At 40.1% G+C, this 20893-nt stretch overlaps 1 long non-coding RNA gene across 2 annotated transcripts; it reads right to left on the reverse strand.

Moving 5' to 3' along the window:
• Positions 1–5768: 5768 nt before the first annotated feature.
• Positions 5769–18485, reverse strand: LOC104875814. 2 transcript variants are annotated; one of them, XR_784182.2, is made up of 4 exons: positions 18373–18485; positions 16490–16589; positions 9042–9117; positions 5769–5995 (listed from the first exon to the last, which is right to left on the reverse strand). It is a non-coding gene; the product is annotated as an uncharacterized LOC104875814 (long non-coding RNA). The 2 variants fall into 2 exon arrangements; XR_784183.2 differs by lacking the exons at positions 5769–5995; positions 9042–9117 and adding an exon at positions 14116–14184.
• Positions 18486–20893: the final 2408 nt, after the last annotated feature.

A 20893-nucleotide genomic window follows, 5' to 3' on the forward strand; every position in this document is an offset into this window, starting at 1 on the left:
CAGTGTTTCCCAGGGGTTCAGACCTTCACCTGGTGGGTCTGACACTGGTCTTGAAACTACAGGCACCACATACGGTGCTGTGAGAAACTCGGGGTCGCACAGGTGAAAAGGCTGCTCTTCCTGCCATAGTCTAGGTGCTCTCGTTGGAGGCAGTGCGAGCATACTACTAACGAAGCCCAGAAGGGGGAACAAGTAATTCGAACTTGTGTTAGGAGTAGGAGGAAGGATTTCAGAGGAAGCAAAGGTTGAACTGCACCTTGATAATGTCTTAGGACTTCAGTGAAGTAAAGGATGGAGAAGAACACTCTGAGGCTAGGAAAAGGTGAGTAAAGCCACAAAGGCCTGGTATGGTATGGCGTGTCTGACAACAGGCTTCATGAGACTGGAAAGGGAGTTTGGAACCGAATTATGAAGGACTTCCAGCAGTCATTGCAAAGTTTCTAGATATTATGCACTGGATGGAAGAGGGTAAGGAATCCAATAATAAAATGGGCAATCCATTCTTGAAATAATTACTACAAAATTTAAGTATTTTCTAGTGAGTACATTGAAAAGCACAACAGATTTTAGCGTCAAAGGGCCAGATTCAGATGCTCCATCTGTGAGTCAAATTGACCCTGATCAATTTATTTATCTGTAAAGGGAAGCAAGTAAGTGTTTTAATGTCACAGATTATCATTTGATGCACAAACAGTAAAAGATGTCGGCATAGCGTTTGCTAAATACCCTCCCTTTGTGTTGTAGAGGATCCTTTTGTTTGGTAGTCCAAATACTAATGATTGGCTTCCATGAATCATGGAAATGTTTATTAGACGTGATATTTCTAAACGGAGTACACAGCCTAGCCTAGATGGGAGCAGAAGAAAATTAGCATTTCAAAAACACTTTTCTGTCCCAAACACTTGGCAAACATCATCTTATTTCATCTGAACTGTGCCACTTTGAGGCTGATGTTGTCTTCACTAGACCGATTAGAAAGTGGAAAGTCAGTTTAACTTGTCCAGATTAACTAGCCTTTACCACATGGACCTTTAAAGTTATACTAGATCTAAAGCGAGGGGGCCACAATATGAAGCGCAGCTCCTTGGCCACAGCTGACCGGACTGCTCTGGATCCAACCAGGACCGGTTAGTTGCATCCCTCTTTCTGAAATTTGGACTTGGGACACAGCACTTAGCCAGTCCTCTTTGGAAATGACTGCTGGCAGCGCAGGCAGAGGCCGACCTGAACCCACAGCACAGCAAGCCAAATTCAGATGCGGGCGTGATGATATGGGGGCAGCCACCGCACGGCAGGAGGAGAGCACAGGGTCCCAAGAGGAAGATGAAGCGGCACAAACAGGGTCAGAATCTGGGGACCCAGAGCCCCGGAGTGAGGCAGGCGAGAGTCTGCCTCGGCCCCTTGTAACTTTCGGTTCCCAGCTGCATTTCTTCAGAGACCCCAACATCTTTATTTAAACCAGCCGGTCCTATGGTCAAAGCAGAGCACAGTAAATATTTACTGCTTGACTGGCAGATCCACAGCCTTCCATCACGTCTCCAGGTATCTTTGCCCTAAGGAAGCACCTATTATACTACCGATTTCAGTGTTGTTCTTCTGTCTGAAACTCGTTCTTGGCTATTAGATCCTGGGAATGTTAATCTGTAAAAGTAACAAGAAAGGTAGTGAGATACTAGAAGAAAGGCATTTAAAAAAAAAAAAACTTTGAGGGAGGTTTAGACTGCTTTAGAAGGTCTGAATACCTGTGCATAACTAACATAATATCTCTTAAAAAAGTGATATTTTATCTCAGTGTATTTTAAAAATTGTAAAAAAGGGCTAGGATTTTGGATTCTGCTTTTAATAATAACACCACAAAGTTTACTTAACAAAAATTAAAAACGACATACATAGAAAAACAACAACAAAAAAAGCAGTTTTTTCTTGGGATTAGCAGAAAAGCAGTGACATTGCATATTTCCTTAGAGGAAAAATTCTGCAAGTGAACTTAAAGTGTCAGGAGGAGGAAGACTTTATTACTTTAATACTGTAGCTAGAAAGAATAGGTTAAGTGTTCCTTTTCAAAGCAGTTTACCAGAAAAATGGAAAAGGCTTAAAATGTAAGACGTTTACTCATTTCTATTTTTAACTTAAAAAAACTTTCTCCAGATTTTATTTATTAACTATGGGGACTGAACTCAGGGCTGAGTTATATCCCATCCCCCTTTTTAGTTTTTTATTTATTTTTTTGCTGGACATAGACTTTTCATTATGGTGTTTTCACTGAGTTTATTGGTACATTTTAGGTATACAGTACAGTTCCATTCATCATTGGGATCTTGTACCTCTCCATGACAGGTCTTGGTTCTCATTTTTCCCCTTGTCCCTGCCCTCCCTTTTGTTATGTTTATTGGTACATGTTAGGTGTATATCATGGTCACATTCATCACTGGGAATTGGTACCTGTACATGATATATCTTGGTTCTTCTTTTTCCCATTCCCCTTCTACTTCTCCACCCCTCCCTATTTACAAAAACTTTGTTTCTGTTTTTCATATTTCTTTTTTCATGTTTTTCCCTTCTTTTCTTTCTCCTTACCCCTTCCTGACTTCCCCTTTCTCTTTGGACCTTGTCTTATTTCATATTATCTATTACACATTTTGGCCTTCATATACACTTTCCGTTTCTCACACCAGAGAAACTATTCAATATTTACGCGTGTTCCATTTATTTCACTTAGGAGTATGGCCTCAATGTCCATCCATTTAGCTATAAATGTTTCTAATTTCTCATTCTTTATGGCCAAGTAGTACTCCATTATAATATATATGTTCTTTCTCCAGTCACCAATTGCTGGGCATTTGGGCTGTTTCCAAGATTTAGCTATTACAAACTGTGCCACTATAAACATGGGTGCACTTAGATTGCTGTGGTATGATGCTTTTAATTCTTTTGAGAAGATGCTCAGTAGGGGTACAGCAGGGTCAAATGGGACCTCTCATCTCAGTTTTTTAAGGACTCTCCATCCTGATTTCCTCAGGGGCTCCATCCCCTTTTTAAAATTTTTGGAACAGGTTCTTTCTAAGTCTCTAGGTCACTTGGGTTGGGATCAAACTTGTGATCCTTCTGTCTCAGCCTACAAAGTGCTGGGATTAAAAGTTTGCACCCTAATGCCAGCTTATTAATGTGAATCTATGCTAATATTAAGAAAGCCTTAGTTTTATGGCTGAATAAAAGTCCTGTTTTTCTGAAAGGAGAGATGTGCTGTTCAGAGAATGTGCTTTATTATTTCTGACCCTGTCACCCAGCCTGAAGAGGATCCCGAGTGCCTAAGAATCAAGGCCAAATCCCAGGTGGCAGTGGTCACAGTCAGTTCCCTGGGAGGAAAAGGAGCATTGCCTCTGGTAGATAAGTCATCTTAGTCAACATGAAGAGACTTCACAATGCCATTCTTCAACACATTGAATTCATTTCCAGCGTGAGTTTTTAGTAAACGGAACACTTGCTAGCTGCAGAGAAATGGAAGGCGGAATTCGGAGTCAGAGGGCGGGCTTGCCACTTGTCACTTCCATTACATTACTGTGTGATCTTGGCAAACCACTTAGCTTCTCGAAGCCCAGTTTTGTCACTGAAGAAATAGTGACTGGAAGTGACAGGTCCTTGGAAAATATTCACTTTCTAGGAGTATGGGGTTTGATCTTCTAGAGAGCTTGTGGATAGAATCAGTGAAATTCCGTATTTAACCCTGACTAGCATCGTGCCTGGAACAAGATGAGCACTGTAAACACACAGCCTCCTTCTCACACAACTTCACTCAGTAATGAGCACTGACATGGATGTGGCAATCAGACTCCAGCATGGCCCATGGCATGTGAGGGCTCTGCCCTAGCCCAGCCACTCTATCCCTGCCGCTTAGTGGGCAGAAGAAGGCATGAGCCACCAAGGCTATCCAGCAGGTGGAAGCCCTGTGTCGGGACTTCAAGTGTTTGGGAAGCAGGGAATTCTTTTCCGTATTTAGGTTTCAAACATTTTTCAAAATTACTCAACACTAGAAGGATCAAGTTGTTCAAGGGGTCTGAGAAATAGAAAGTCAGCTTCACCAGAAATATTGGAAAGGAGGCACAGAGCCTAGGGTGGCCTAGTTTGTAGGGTGCCAGTGCAGGGTGGGGTGAGGAGGAAGCTGGGGAGCAGGAAGCAGAGAAGGGTGCCTCCACATTCCATCATTAACTGCAAATTGCTTTGTAAGGGAGGATTCCCCACTCAAAATCAATAAGCAATTGTCAGCTGATGTCCTTTAAAGCACATAAAAGTGTGGAAGCAATCATGATGTGGGAGAGTTTCCATAAGGCCCCAGACACTCGGATGAAAAAATGAAAGCTGCCCCAACGCTCAGGAGAGAGAGGGAGGAAGGGAAACAGCTGTGAGCATCTCTGGAAGGAAGAAGTACATTACACACACACACACACACACACACACACACACAAACACACACAGGGTGAGAGAGGAAAGGAACGGGGGAGATGGGACAGCAGGAAACAGCACATTTCCATTCATTGCAGTTTTGAAAACATAATGGTTTTGTTAACAAAAATCCAGGGACTGGCTCACACTGTGGGAGGATTTGTTTTTCAAAAAATGAGTAAACAAGTTTGGCTTTAACTGAAAATACAGAATTCTCCACCATCACAATTCACTGTTCCGTCAACATGGGCTGCACAGTACACACTAAAGTTAGAGTTCAGTAGAGGAGGAAGTGAAGTTTTAATACCACACCCACTGAATTTCACTTGTGCCCAGCTTGGCATAAGAGAAAACTGAATAGACTGATCGAAAGAGAGAAATCAAGTCTGCACTGCTTCTTCTTTTGTAGGAGTTGGAGGACTGTTGGTCAGTAAAGCAATCAAGACAATAAGAACGTATGCTGGGAAACTAAATTAGAAGAAATGTGGGCAAAAGAGGGGCAGCTGTCACCTGCTATGCTGCTCGTCTACTTAATCTTTGAGTCTTCCTTTCCTCATCCATGAAAAGAGGGTGGTGATACCCAACTCCTAGGCCTGTTGTAGAAATGAGATGGAACAAGGGTGTGCAACAGGGCTGACTTAACAGTAATTCTGGGGTAAATGAGTCTTGGTTCCCTTTCTCCCTCAAACCACTCTGTCCAGACCCAAAGGGACCACAGTGTTTTGGTGAATCACTTGTTCACTGCCATTTGAAGTGCACTTCCTGTCATCAGAGGCAAATGGGACGTTGCAATTGGGTCTAAGTTTTATCTTTTTCCAACCTTGAAGAAACTAGTTATGAGAATGGGTACTTTGTGTTTCTAGTTGCCTGAGAGTTATCTGAGAGTAGGGATGGGGGATGATGGCTATTTTCATGTTTCTGCTAATCATACACTCGATGGTTGCCAGCCAACTGAAGCAACTACATCTTCTGGTACAGTTTACATCCTGCTGCCCTGTAGAGAGATGGCTTTTGGTTTCCAAAGGAAACTCATATGCGTCCATTCTTCTTGGATGCCGTGAGAGGCACTTTGAAATGAAATCTACACCCCAGGGTTCCTGGGGTACCATCTCCACCTTAAGGAAGGAAAGACTAAAACTGGGAGAGATGGACTTGCCTGCAGATTCCTTCTAATCAGTGTCTGTAGTTTGAGACTAGAGCTAACAGTGAGCCTGAGTTCCTCATGAGCTGGCAGAAAAGGAAAGTAAGAAGAAAGGGAAAGGATCAAGTCTTTCAGTACTGACCTTACCTCCTCCTAGCTTCTGCTCTGTTGTCCTCTGTAATGTGGCCGTGCAACCTCTGGAGGTGTCAAGCACACATGGAATCTCTCCAGTCACCCCGTGGCATACTGTCAGAGCTTTAGTTTAAGTGGGAGCTGACGGCTTCTCACTAAAGAGACTGTTTCAAAACCAACTTGCCTTCATTGGCAACCATGTTGTTCATCAGTGCTCCTCTAGGGCAGGCCAAGTTGGGGAATGAGTCATAGGGATGATGTTACTCAATAGCACTGCTGTTTCTACAATGATATAAGAAACTGCCATAAATACCCATTGGCTGTGGACCAGAATTTGACATGTATTATCTCATTTCATCCTCACAACAACCTTATGAATGATTATTACTCTTACTCTACACACAGAACTGTCCAGGGAGGTTAATAGGCTTGCTGGAGCTCATAAAACATGGCACAATACTGTCTTATTAATACGCTAACATAGTCTTTCTTCTTCAACATGGAGTCTCTAAAATAATTAATCCTTTGAAGTGGAAAATCAACTCTGGGCTATAGGATTTAAACTCTGCTGCTCTCCAAAATGAAATTTTTCCTCTGTAATGTTAACTCCTGTCCCCTGCACCCCTACACAGAGATACACTTACAGATCAGTCATAGGATGGGTTATCACTATGCCTTCCAAGACACCTAACATGTTTATGGTCCTAATGCCCCAAGGACCCCCACTGGATTAGCCATGGCCTGTTCCTCACTGTCCTTCATGGTTGCTGAGGTTGTTGTTTTTCTTCCTGTGTCCACTTCTCTCTATTAAACTGCCTGTCAGCATTTGTGTGCATTATCAATAGTCCCCTGCCTCTCACTTGCAGGCTTTCCGCATTCTAAATCCTGCTGCTAGATCAATCTTCCCAAACATCATTTTGCAAATGTTGACTCACATTCAGAAAACATTCCATGGATATGATGTAGCATATAGGCTGATATTGGGAAAGAATAGATGTGCTATGGAAAAATCATTCAGGGTATAGCATTAAATGAAAAACTAGGCTACAACATATATAGAATGTTGATATTGATCATATATGTGTGGCAGAATTATGGATGCTTTTGTTTTCCTTTTGCTTATGTGTAGTTCCTAAACATTTTTGCAACAAATTTTTTTGTAATAGGACAAAAGGTAAGAGTTACTATAGAAAATAACAAAAAAGTACTTAAGGTAGTGCAAAATAGAATAATGGACTCTTTCTGCCCCCACCATTCAGTCATCTAAAAAGCTAAAAGTTGTCGTGGCTGGTAATAGTGAAGTGAGGAAAGTGCATGCTTGTTCAACCACAGAATGTAAACTGCCACAGTCTTAGTAAAAGATAACCGGCCAGGTTCACTGAAGTGAAAAATTTGCATAAGCTTCATAGGCTTTCAAAGATTGATCTAGATCCACAACAGCAGCACCACCTGAGAACCTGTCAAAAATGCAGATTCTCAGGCCCACTTCTCACCTATCAACTCAGAAGCTCTGGGAATGAGGCCCAGGAATCTGTGTTCTAACAAAATCTCCAGGTGACTCTCATGTATTCTTAGACTTTGCAGTCCACTGATTAAAATAATACCCATCATCCCTCTGGGAATTTCTTTGTGTGAACAAAGGTACAAGGATGACTCCACACTGTTTCACATTCCTGCTTTATTCATAAGTAATGTGGTAAAATTAGAACAATGTTTCCATTCAAGAGGGGAATTGCTCAATATTTTACTATTACATCCTGTTAAACACTGTGCATTAATTAAAGAGCAAAAGTACCAGGATGGAAAGATCATGAGATCTTTGTAGAAATATAATAGTATTTGTGTTCCTTGGTTAAAGAATACATACACATATTTTTATTTTAATTTTCCATCCAATAAATTTTTCATTACTTACATTTTTTAAAAAATCCTTCCATTAGTTTTTGCCACGTTTTTATTAGTACATATTGGTTATACTGATTAACAAGTTTCACTTTGCTTTTCATGGTCGTTTTGACTTTGAGGAAGAGTCAGAAGTCACACGGTGACTGGTGAATGAGCTGTATGAGGATGTACTGTAATGATTTTACATGCATGCCTTCCCACTGGATGGCGCTCAGCATCATTCACTGTATTTTTTTTTTTTTTAGTCATGCTTCCTAATGTGCTTCTAACCTAATTTTCTAACTCCTCTCAGTCTCTTCTCAGTATTTCAACAAAGAAACATGATTTATGTCTACTATTTTGAAAATGGTTTGACACTTGGTCTTATCTCCATTTAGTAGTTGAGGAAACTAAGAAATGTGATAGTTTCAGTGACTTCTTGCCTTCAGTTACATGGGAAGCATTTGAACCTGGGACCAGTTCACTGTGTTCCAACTCAAGGGCCTGTGCTACTTCTCCAAACTGGCCGGCTAACTGCTCCCCTGGAGACCTTTGTTCATGTCATTTCTTCCTTAGAATGCTCTCAACCGTGTTGTACATATTCCATGAAGCCTTTCCAGAGCTGTAATCATGGAAGATCATCCTGAGTCCCTATTCTTTGTAGGTAAACCTTTCTTTTACCACATGCTGGGCTTTGTTCCCCTGTCCTACCCCGTATAACACATCAGGTCTGCAAAAGGATATCGTGCCTTGGGATCAGAATTGCTCTATTCTTTGTTTTCAGAAATTAAATAAATGAGATACTGAAATCCTGAAATAAAATGGCTGCAGCTGATCAAAACAATGACAGACTTGCACTAACACGTATTGGCCATTGCTATGTCAAGTACTGGCTAAGTGACAGCAATGACAACAATCAGAGAAGCACCTGCCTAATTCAGGAATTCAGGAACTGGGATACATATGAAAATGAGACTTCTCTAGGTACTCTTCTTCATGTACTTTTGATCTCTGGGTTGTAGAAATACTTTGGTTATTTGTGGAATAAATGTGAAAAGTTAAATAAAAGAACCCAATGAACCTTAAAGTTCCATACAAACCAGACAAATGAATCTAACTGTACATCACCTGATAACCTGATGACATGGAAGAATTTAATTGCAAGTCTGATCATAGTTCCCTGTGCGCAGTTTCTCAGTGCAAATATTGTAGGGATTAAAATAATTTCAAAGAAAATAAAATTTCACTTAGTTGGTTATTTGTTAATAGACTGATAATAGAATTCTTAAACTATCCAGTGCACAGTGTCAGAAGAAGCACTTATGTAAATATATAGCTACCATTATAATGGTTTGCAGAATAATGCCCTCCTTCCCAACATGTCCACACTTGGGACCTACAATTATGTTACATAGCAAAAGTATTATAATAGAATTCAGGTCACCTTAACATATGAAGACTAGAGCTGGATGTGTAATCAGTGGTAGAGTGCTTGTCCAGCATGGGTGAGGCACTGGGAACTGGAAGAAAAAAAAAAAGAGCATTAGTTTAAAGTCAGGAGATTATTCCAGATGATGATGATGATGATGATGATGGTTTGATGGTTGTGGTCTTTTGAGGCAGGGTCTCACTATGGAGTTCCGGCTGGCCTTGGACTCACTATGTAGTCCAGGCTCACCTCAAACTCGCAGCATGCACCACCATGCCCAGTCTATTCCACATTATTGAGTGAGTCCAGTGAAATGGCATGAGCCCTTCACAGTGAAAGAAAAGGACAAAAAATAACAATACAAATGTCATAAGGGAGCAAAATGCAGGACAGATCAGAAGCATGAATGTGACCCAAACTATCTTTGCTGGGTTTTGTTGTTGTTGTTGTTGTTTTGTACCGGGAATCACACTTGGGACCTTGTGTTTGCAAGGCAGGCAGCAGAATCACTGAGCTAAATCTCCGACCTCTTTGCTGATTTTGAAAGATAGAAAAAAAAGAGGCGCTGTTCCAAGAGATGCAGGTGTCCTCGAGAAACTGAGAATGGCCCTCAACTGACAAATAATCAGGGCACAAGTTGTAATACTACAGGGGGATGGGGATTTAGCTCAGTGGTTCTGCTGCCTGTCTCACAAGTACAATGACCTGAGTTTAGTCCCTGGTACCAAAAATCAACCAATCAATCCAATCAATCAGTCTACAAGGGACTGAACTCTGCTAAAAATGCAGTGAACAAGGAAATAGGTCAGATTCTCTCCTAGAGTCCCCAGGAAGAATCGCGGCCCCACTGAAACTTTGATTTTAATCTGGTGTGACTCATACCAGACCTTTAAGCCAAAGGTACATAAGTTCCTGAATGTGTTGTTTTAAATTGTTAAACTTGTAGTAATTTGGTATGGTAGTGTATAGGTTTGCTCAGGCTGCCATAATAAAGGAACAGAAACTGGGTGACTTCAGCAACAGAAGTGTATTGTTTCATGGGTCTGTCCAAAATCAAGGTGTAGGAAGACTTGATTCCTTCTGAGGACTGTTTGAGAAAGATCTACTCCAGGTCTCCCCCCTTGGCCTATAAGTAACCGTCTTTTCCCTGGGTCTTCAGATCGTCTGCTTTTAGGATACCTGTCATATCAGATTAGGGCCTACCTGGGTGACCTCTTTTTAGTTGATTACTTCTGCAAATTCTCTGTCTCCAAACAAGGTCATATTCTGAGATAATAAGGTTGAGGCACCCATCATGCATATATAGTATGTGGCTTTGCAACTATGTCAACTGAAAGGACCTAAAAACCAGTAACATCCGTAAAGAAACAAGCACTCCGAGCACCCAGATCTCGCTTGCCAAGTGTCATTTCCCACTAAAGAAACTAGGACTTTTCGAAGAAATCACTGCTTCTTGCTTTAATGTCCAACTAACACAAGTAAACCTGAGGAATTTTAGGGTGCCAAAAAGGAAGGAAGTTTTTAACAATTAATGAGGTAATATCAAAAGAATACAAGATCTTGTTTGAAAGTGTTATCCCTGAGCAAGTTTGAGATAATTTCAACATCAAGAAGAAAATTACAATAATGGATTAGAATCCATTGAATATTTTTGTAAGTTCATGAGTCTGTAATGAAATTTTAAAAGGCACTTGTTTTGGCAAAAGAATGCCACTTCCTAAATGCAGAAGGAGTGATAGAATTAGAAGATCACTGTATTTCATTCCTTGCTGTAATCATTGATTCAACAAACAGATTGTAATCTCTACACAAAAGCAGTTTAGAAGTAGCACATGACATCAGTGTAATAGCCCACAAATCATTTAATAATCAGGAAGGAGGAAAGACACCTTTTTAATAGAAAGATTTGAGGATTACTACTTTAAATAATCAGACTGTCACCAAGAGTGGAAGAATCTGACATTACGTGGGCCTTTTGATAAGAGGCATGCCTGATACGAGCTACACCCATGCAATACACACACACACACACACATATTTTTTTTTTGCCAAAAAGTCAAACTTGCATCTTACCGTGAAGAACAACCATACAAATTCAGAAGGTGAGACATTCTAAAGACAGCTGCTCCAGACCCTTCAAGAGAAGGAGAGTGGAGAGGTGGTTTCTGGAAGCTAGGGGTGAGGGGCTGAGGAATGAGAAGCTGACTCGCATTCCACTTAGGAGTGAGATTGTGAGACAGGTTGCACAGCAGGCTGACCATAGTCAATAATAGTATATTGTATATTTAAAAATTACTAAAAGTACATATTCTAAATCTCCTTACTTTAAAAATGTAAAATGATATATGAGAAAATGGCAACCAGATACAGTCATTCCAGATGCATACATATAATCAGAATATCACACTGTGCCCGTAAGTGTAGACTGTCACTGTTTGGCAATTAAAAATAAAATTATAAAAAGAAGAAAGTGAAGAAAACTTCAAATGCAATATTCAACCTTAGTAGGATTCTGGCATTTAAAAAATATTAAGACACATTTTGAGGACAATTGAGAAATTTTAGTGGAAAAAGTATATTAGGCAATATTAGGAAAAACTCTTGGCTGGCCTGCCTGCCTGCCTGCCTTTCTCCCTCCCTCTCTTCCTTCCTTTTATCTTCCCTTTCTTTTTGTGGTATTGGGGATCAAACCGAGGGTCTATTTCTTGCTGTAATGCTACATCCCCAGTTCTGTTGGTTTATTTGATTTTATTACTTTATTTTATTTCAAGACAAGCTCTTGCTAAGTTGTCCAAGCTGACCTTAAATGTGTAAACTTGGGATTCTCCTGCCTTCGCTTCCCAAGTAGCTGGCATTGTAGGCATGCTTGGCCTATTTTGTTCTTGTGTGTGAGGATGTGATTATATTACAAATGTCTTTACCCTTGTGCATGCTGCATGAAGTATTTGATTCAGTGCCATGATACCTGTAAGTTATTTTAAATAGTTCAGAAAAAACATATTGCATACCAGAGCCTACTCTTAGCAGTCTCTGAGAGCAGATATTTAGGGATTTTGCAAGGCATTTCATAAATCATTGATGGCTTAAAATATTCACAGTGTGAAATTTTATTCTATAAAAATTGGCAGATACCACAAATAAAGGCTGCCCTTGACCAGCCCTAACCTGGTTTATCTGCCCAACACTACAAATGGAATCAAATCCTAATAAATGGTTGAAATATTTCAAATTGTTTTCTGTATGTTGTCATTCTTTAAACTTTTGTGAAGATTTGAAATAGAAGAAAGAGTTTTGCCTTCCTGTGTATTCTGAAAGCCACAGAGAGAAAGAAGTAACAAAGAGGAAGGTCATAGGGCATCATTAGCTTGGGAATCGCCCAGGAGAGAGTCCAGATTTCTGTCTGGGGCCTCTATGGTGAGCCTGGCCTGAGTCTGAGGAGAGGGGATGCTTCCTACTTCCTCTCTGTGCAGAGCCCTGGCTGCTTCTATTCCTCTAAGCCTAGAACTGGGCTGCTGAGTTGGCAGCTAGATTGAGTTCACAGAATCCTACAGAAAACTTCTTCTAATTCTTTTAAAGAGTCTAAGGTAAAGATAGGTGGTCGGTGGCCATTATGAGTGGCAGTATGGGTCCCTCTTCATTTTCCACTCTCTTCCTTTTCATTTGTCTTTCCACCATTAATTATCTGTTCCTCTGGTTGCTCCCTCCTCTCTCCTCTCTTTACCACCAATTTTACTCAGAGGCATCCTCCCCACACTCTTCCTAGCTCCATCCTGCCAACTTTCCCAGGGCAATCACGATACATTCTTGCTCTACAAAATCTCCCCACAAAACCTCTCCCTTTGTCATACCTCATGACACTGCCATCTGAAATTGCACCTTTACTTATACTGTCTGGGATTGACTTGTGAGGCCACGTTTTAGAAACTGATCTGCAAGACCCTGGAGGGCAGAAACTGGATTTGCTATCTACTTGTGGTCTAAAAACACAAAAACACTTCTTTCTCTCAAATACAGGCTGATACACATTATCTGCTGGACTTGCTTGAATGTCTGTCCTTTCCCTCTACTCATTTTTTAAAACATGTTGCATTTCTCTCTTCTCTTCCATCCATTTGGTTCCCAGGTCTGTTCTAGGACAGCTGGTCTTCTCCAAAGCTCATTCCTTCCCCCTGCTTTCCTCCTTTCCTCGGCCCACTGAGACGAACAATGTGGCCCTGACTCTGGGTATCTTCTCCATTCAAGGCCTTCTCCTTACTCGGGGAGCTTTCTGGCATCTAACTCCATGACAGAAAGAAATGCTGTCTCAGAGAAATGTAGATGCATTCTGCATTGTTCTCACTCCTGCTTTGCATCCCCAGAGTCTGCAGGCTCCATGCAAAGAAGTAGAGTCCGGCAACATGGAAATCTCAGACATCTGCATCCCACATTTTTCTCCTGTCATCCCCTCTCCACCCGCCCCCATCCCCTTGAATTCTCCAGACCGATTCTCGTGGTAAAATCTCACACATTTTCTCAATCTGTATGCAAACCAGGTAGGATTGACAGCTGAAAAAGCTGCACATTGCCTGGCTTAAAGTTTATCGGTTCTCTCTGAAGGAAAATCTTTGAGCTCTGTGACAGTGCCTGGAAGCCATGGCCCTTGTCCTCGACTGCCCCAGGCCAGGCGAGTGTCTGACCCCTGCTAATGTTCAGGACCTTTTGCAGCAGACAGTGGGGGAGGAGGTAACCAGAGCCCTCCGCATGCCTGTGATTCATGCTCTCTGAAGGGATCAGAGTGTTATTAGAAACCCCGCCTGCCAAATGTGGGGCAAATGTAACCAATTTATTAATCTGGAGAAACCAATGTGTGAAATTGGACAGAGAGGCAAGGGGCCAGTTGCCTCCTCTCCCCACTTCCTGCTCCCTGCCAGTGGCAGAGGAAGGGTGGGGTACAAAGGGTTCTTCTGTCTTCTGCAGGAGGATGTTGCTGTCCTAATCACATGTGATCGTGACAACAAATATTTCTGGCTCCAGCTTCAAAGGATCGGGAGATAATTATATCCACTCTTCCTGGCTGGCTGGCTGCAATCCTCAGGCTGCAGCTTGCTAACGGCAAGGCATGATGGCCAGAACAGCGGGGATCTTAGTCCTCTCTGCCCCTGTCCTCAGCATCTTCTCACTGTGGAGACCAAGGAGGAGTGCAGGAGTGAGAGTTCTCTCAGTGGCTACCACGTGTACAATATGCTTGTCACTTAGTTTTGTCATGGAAATGATTTTAGATTAGTCAGTGTCTTATGGCTGTTTGCAGCTTCTCCCCAGTGAAGAAGAGGGCCCCTTCGGAGTAGTATGCATTCTCTATGCCTCCCTGTCATTGATTTGCCCTCAAAAGGCGATCGCATTGAAAAACACATTACCAGCCACCATTTATTAAAGAATTGTATGCCCTTATTATATATTGTCTCATTTAATCCCTACACCAATACCACACGAGGTGGATATTGTCCTTGTTCACTTTATATTGAAGAAACTGAGCTCCTCAAATTAATCAGCTAGGCCAAGGCTATAGGTTTAAGTGGTCAGGATTCAAGCTCAGTTCTGTTTAGCCACCCATGTCCAAGGAGAATGGGAATTGTACAAAATTCTTGGATAATCTGATGAGATTTTTAGGAAGCATATGAGGTAATTCTCTTGGTAATAATGCTCTGGGAAGTCTTGTAGTTCAGATTATCAGTTTTTAAAAAAAACTGGATTACAATGAAACCCATTGGACGCACATTTTGCAGAGCATAAATAGCTTTTCTGGTGATTCACTTAGATTCTAGAGTCTTGTAAAGTATCAGGCTTGTTTGGATAGGCATCGTGATTGTTACATAAAATTATAGGGCTGTGGGACAAGATCTTGTTATTTTAGAATCCCGTGTATTTAGATTTTGGAAGAATATCATTTGCTTGGTAGCGTGTCATGACGAGTCATGTCTCAACACTAAAGGTAGTAGACCCTTAGCAGGGAAGTCTGATTAGTAAATTTTGAAATAGATTTTTCATAACAGCTCTTTTATTAAAAACCAACACTTAAGAACTAAAGATAGACCTGTTGGTGAACCATGGATATGAGTATTTGGAGATGTTGATAAAGTCTCCATGCCTGAATGCTATTATATTAAATTCATGTCTAATGGAAATGCACTCAAAACATTACAGTTATCAAGTGTACCAACTGGCATGCAGTGACTAATGAAAGGTGAAGTTACCGTCCATTCTCCGGGTGCTTTCCTGCTTTCTCTCCTTTTCTGACAGGGGAAGGTTGTGTACCACGAGGCAGGAGTAGCTACTTCTCACTTGGAGGAAGAATGGTCAACTGAGGGTCACCGAGATATGGAAGGAAAGTTCAGCCTTTATTTTTAACTAAATTTCAGTCTAATTTCTCTTTCTTGTTTTGATATGTGTAAACACTTCCTCTGTTTCCTCCTCCTCCAAGCTGTTTACATCCTTCCCTAAATCCTCTCAGGAGAATAAAGCATTCACTAAAAATCAACCTCTAATCCAATGAAGTGACACGTATATATTTAAAAATAAGGGCTGGGGATTTAGCTTAGTGTTTCCACTGCCTGCCTCACAAGCACAAGGTCCTGAGTTCAATCGCTGGTACCAAAAAATAATAAAATAAAATATAATATAATAAAAAATAAAAATAATTCTTTTCACATCCAAAAACAATTTTGTTGTCCTTCAGTGTGATAGCAGTAAAAGACCCCTGAGGGCATGGAAATTGAAATATTCTCTGAGATTCACACTCAAAAGTTATTTGGCATCTAGTATAAGAATAATGAATAAGTCCAAAAATAATAATGGCAGGTCCGGAATTGACGATGTGAGTCCACCTAAAACTTAAACTGGGAATTCTCCCAGGGAGACATGGCTGAAGTAAGTATATTAGAGCAAGAGGAGATGGAAAGGAAATACTCCATTTGGAAAATACTGTAAACAAAGGTTGGCTCTCAAGGATGAAAAGGACAATTGGAAAAATGTCAGTCTTCATGCTATATTGACAGAATATTTCAAAGTGAGTAAATTGCCAACTGATTTCACACAGACAGGTCTAGGTCTCTAGCTTTTCTTGGAAAATTAGGAGACTCGGCTTATCCAAACTGACGGGCCCGAGCGGTAACAGCTCCCATCAGAAGGACATTCACTCTCTAGCTTGCCACCATTGCCATGTTCCCTATCATTATCATCGCCTGATCACCATCTAGGGTCTTTGTGGGTTTTCAGCTACTTGTGTTGAAGTTAGCTTCTTAGGACTCTGGACTCGCCTTGTTCTGACTCCATGCTCAGCATGCAACCCTGAGATTTTGGGTTCCCATGTAATTTGCCTATAGGGAAGAAATGCATTGATCTGCTTCCGTGAGCATCTTGATCAGTATGAAGGACTGCATAGAGTACTGTACGTGTGAAAAGGGGCTTAAGATTCAGAATGGACATACCTGGTTCTAATTCTGGCTCTTACATTCACTACAGAAGGTCATCGTGAGAATTCTTCACAACCTGGCAGTTATCCTCACCTGGACAGGATGCCCTGGGTCCCTGGGGGTTGCATACCAGAACATTCAAATTGTAAAATATTTTATGAGCCAAATAAATACTTTTATGCCACAAACTGCAGTGTCCCCAAGTCCAAATGACCCTACAAAAAGCTTGAATTTCTCTAGAGATGGTGGACATTGCAAAATAAAGCAAACTGTTGATTGGAAGTATACTATTGGTTATCTGTTCCAGAGAGGAAAATGGGGAAATGGTTCCTGGAACATGGATTTTGAATGCAGGAGGCTTATATTCAAGTCTGCATTCCTTGCTTTACTGTATGAATTACTTTCTCATGGCTAAGACAAAATACCCAACACCCAAAGTTAAAGGAGGAGCAGTATTCTTGGCTTACACTTTGTAGAGGTTTCAGTGTATAATCAGCTGGCTCGAAGGCAGGGGGCATGGCAGATAGGCATTGCAAAGCAGAAACAGTTTACAGTGGGCAGAAAGTAACAAAGCAAGCAAGAGACCTTAGCAGCATCTTTTTGCCCTTTATATCCTATCTAAACTACTGGGATTAGGGCAGGTCCAAAACAATCATAAAACTGATTTAGTAATCACACACCCTTAATCCCAGCATTATGCACTCTAAATTCAGCCACCTCTGCAAAAAGGCCTGCCAACCACTACATGAGGCTTCAGGGGAACATCTAAACACAAGCCATAACATTATATTAACCTTGCGAATTCAAGGAAGTTGTTAACTTTCCTGAATCACTGAGAGTAAAATTTCTTCTTTACATAAACTTTGTAGAATAGGGTAGGGAGGACAAGAAGGTAGGAGAAACTATAAAATGTGTGGGATTCATAGAGACAAAATTTTTATAAGCCTTATGAGCAAGAATAGAGTTAGTAGGAAAAAGAGGATCCAGGAAACCTACCTCAGGATTTCTAAGCCTACCAAAGTAGCATTCACAGACAAGAGATGAATGCCAGGCTGAGAACACTCATAATTATCAAAGCCTGTAGTGTAAATTAAATAGATTCTGATTTGTGAAATGAACAATAACATCTAACGATGGTGAGGATAAAGAGTATCGTAAACACTACTGGTGAAAGTATAAACTGGAATAAAGAAGCAATCTGGCAGTGTCTATACAAATGTAAATATGTACCTGTTGACTCAGTAATTCCATTCTAAGAATGTATCCTAAAGGAATATTTATCTGTGAGCACCGGTACAAGAATGTTCAAGGCAATATCCAACTACTAATAGTGAAGTAGCTAACCCATTTTACATATTCTTACTATGGCTTATACATGAAAAGGAGGTAGATACAGATGATGTATTTTGGAGTGGAGTCTGTAATGTGTGATTATAATTTGTAATACAATATATATAATGTGAGCACATTTTTTAAATGACCTAGATGTACATGTGTACCTAGAAAAATTACAGTTTCCAGATCTAAGTTTTAGCATTGGTTCTATAGGGAAGTGGGAGTTGAATGTAAGGAAGGAACTCTTTTTACTTTGCACACTTTAAAATTATTTTAGTATTTTTTAAAATGATCTTATAGTAAGTACTCCTGTAATTTTAAAAAATGAAACTAAGCCTCTCAACCCCCAAGACCGGTAATTGTTTAAGGTGATGGCAATTCTAGTTACCCCAGTTAGATCATCCTACGCTGTACACAGTTTATCCCACTGCATGCCATAAATACGTAAAATTATTTCATGACAATTTAAATTTCATTCAGTTTGTCTATAAACTAAATGGGATTAAAAATTGAAAAGGAAAAAGCTAAACGAATACATAAACAGAAAAAGAAATAGAACTAACGAGGTGACGCTGAAGGTAGGAATGGAGGCAGGAGCAGAGGCTGGAGAGCCGCACATCCGGGTGTCTACAGGATCGTAACTGCGCTGACCATCCTGGCAACTCGACTCTCTTGTTCTTTCTCCTTAGTGACACCTCCTGACTTTGACTGTGAATTCATCCGCACATTCTGACTCCGCCTCTGATCCAATGTTGCATCTTCTGTGGTGTCAACGTACTGTCGTATTCTAGCTACTTCCATGACTAAGATTTTCTTTAAGGGCTGGGTTTGGGCATTTTCCTCATATTTTCACCCGTCACCTAATCCTCTCCTAAGGCTACTTTTAATTCTGTCATCCTTATCTTAGTATTCAGTCAAGAGGCCAAAATGGGCTAGACTGTCTTCAAGGCATCAACAAATACAGAAAATTCCTCATAAATGAACACCTGCCATTTAGGAAGAATTTTGCTCCCAAACTCACGCATGATTCCTAGGGAGACGACTGGGACACCAATGGGAATGGTCATGCCAGAGTCACAGAGCTGTTGTTTCTAAACACTCTGGGCCTAACATTCTAGACCCAGGGGACCCAGGTGGTATATAATTCTATGAGAATAACTCTCTGGGGATACAGGGAGGCCAATAGCTTGAGACAATCTATCCCTCTTAGCTTGCGTAGATACTGACCTTTCTAAATGAGGATCTTTATTTATATTGCACTTTATGATACATCAGAAACATGTGGGAAGCCTCCGGGAGTGAACCTAACTTATTTTTAAACTGTCTAGTGTGGATCAGAAGCCCGGCTCCATAGAGGTGGTGACTTTTATTCTTCACATACTTCTCAACAAGCAGGCTGGGGTGAGATTTGTGCATTGACAATGGAGATGGTTAGAAAGATATGACTTCTTCCAAGATTAGGTTTGAAACCCAACCTCAATTAAGTTAAGAAATCCTCAATTAGGACTGTCTGACCCTATCAGCCTTGCAAGCTTTTAGGAGCCGAGATGGAAACTTCTTAGAACCCAGAACAGAAGCATTTTCTAATAGTTCCTTTTACACTTTCACTTTTCCATGACTCTTAAAACAATCCTTTTTGCAAGAAGGATCATTTTCCTGTTGAATCTCAATTCCGGATCTCTTCCCTGTCAAATGCAAGAGAAGAGTTAAAAGCGCTATAGAAGTAAAACAATTTTTTTACTGTAATTACAGAATATTAGAAAAATAAGATTTTAAAAAAATGTTCTGTTTGTCTTTTTACCAGGAATGTGTCTTTACATGTGTCACATAAACATGAAGTAGTGCATGGTACTAATAATATTGATAGTAAATCCTGTATTTATTTATTTATTTATTAGTAATAAATCCTGTATTATCACTTTGTTGAGAATAATGTGAAAAGTGCATAAAAAAGCACATTATAATTTACTGTTTACTTGGGTTCTATGCATCAGAATAAGTAATTTTTGGGTATATCTGACATTTGAAAAGTTGATTTACCTATTGCCATTATTAAAAATGTATAATATTTAAAATCTTCCTTTTTCAAATATTAAAATAGTTTGTTTTTACCAGGTACTAAATCATTTCTAAGCCACTTTTAGGTGAAATTGAGTCCTTCAAATTTTTTGAAAGGAATTAAGATGTGTTATATACATGTACCAACTTTCCACAAGGAATGCAAACATTATGTACTAACACATGTACTAATAAATTAAAATAATAAAAAATAAATTTTTGGTTTTCCCACTTTAAAAAAAAAGCACATTATATTATACAGACATCATTGTGTTATTATGTGGCATGAATGAATAATAGTTTATTACATATTTTTAAGTAGGAAAAAATAAAAAGCCAAAGCTTAAGATATAATTATTTTAAATTTCCAGGAGAGTCCATCATGTTTATTTTGTCAGAGTCACAAATTTATGTTTTTAAACTTCCGAAGGCAAAATTGCTTTTCTCTCTGAACATGAATAACAGACTCTTCCCCAAATAGATGTTTGCTCTACAATAGAAATAATTCATTACTCTATGTATTTCTGTCTGTCATCATCTATGTACAGTAGAATACTTCATTATGCTGTGTGTGTGTGTATATGTGTGAGTGTGTCTGTCTGTCTGTCTGTCGGTCGGTCTGTTTAACTATTGGAAGGCTAATTGCTTTACTGGGAAAAAAAGACAAAGGGCATCATCTGCTTTTGTTAAAGACAATATTGGACTAGGGAGTGGGCAAAACCCACCCTAAATTCTATTTTATGAGAGCCTAGATTTAAGAAATTTAAGTAAAATCATGGCCTGTTAAGATCTTTGAACCTTTACAGAATAAATGTGAAGCAGTTCAAAAATCTAATTCCGTTAGAGCTCATGGCGTGTGTAACATCACAGAAGAGCCACCCAGGGGTCATATACCCTGAGATGTGAAGGGTGTAATTGAATTCCTTCCCAGCAATTTTAAAGACTTGGGTTTTTCACATAGCATTTGTTTATTCACTTAGTCACACCAATAAAACAAAAATCAGGCAATGTGTTTTATATATATAT

This window comes from Fukomys damarensis, unplaced genomic scaffold, assembly GCF_012274545.1.
Source record: "Fukomys damarensis isolate Sample0158 unplaced genomic scaffold, DMR_v1.0_HiC HiC_scaffold_33, whole genome shotgun sequence".
Lineage (NCBI taxonomy): Eukaryota > Metazoa > Chordata > Mammalia > Rodentia > Bathyergidae > Fukomys > Fukomys damarensis.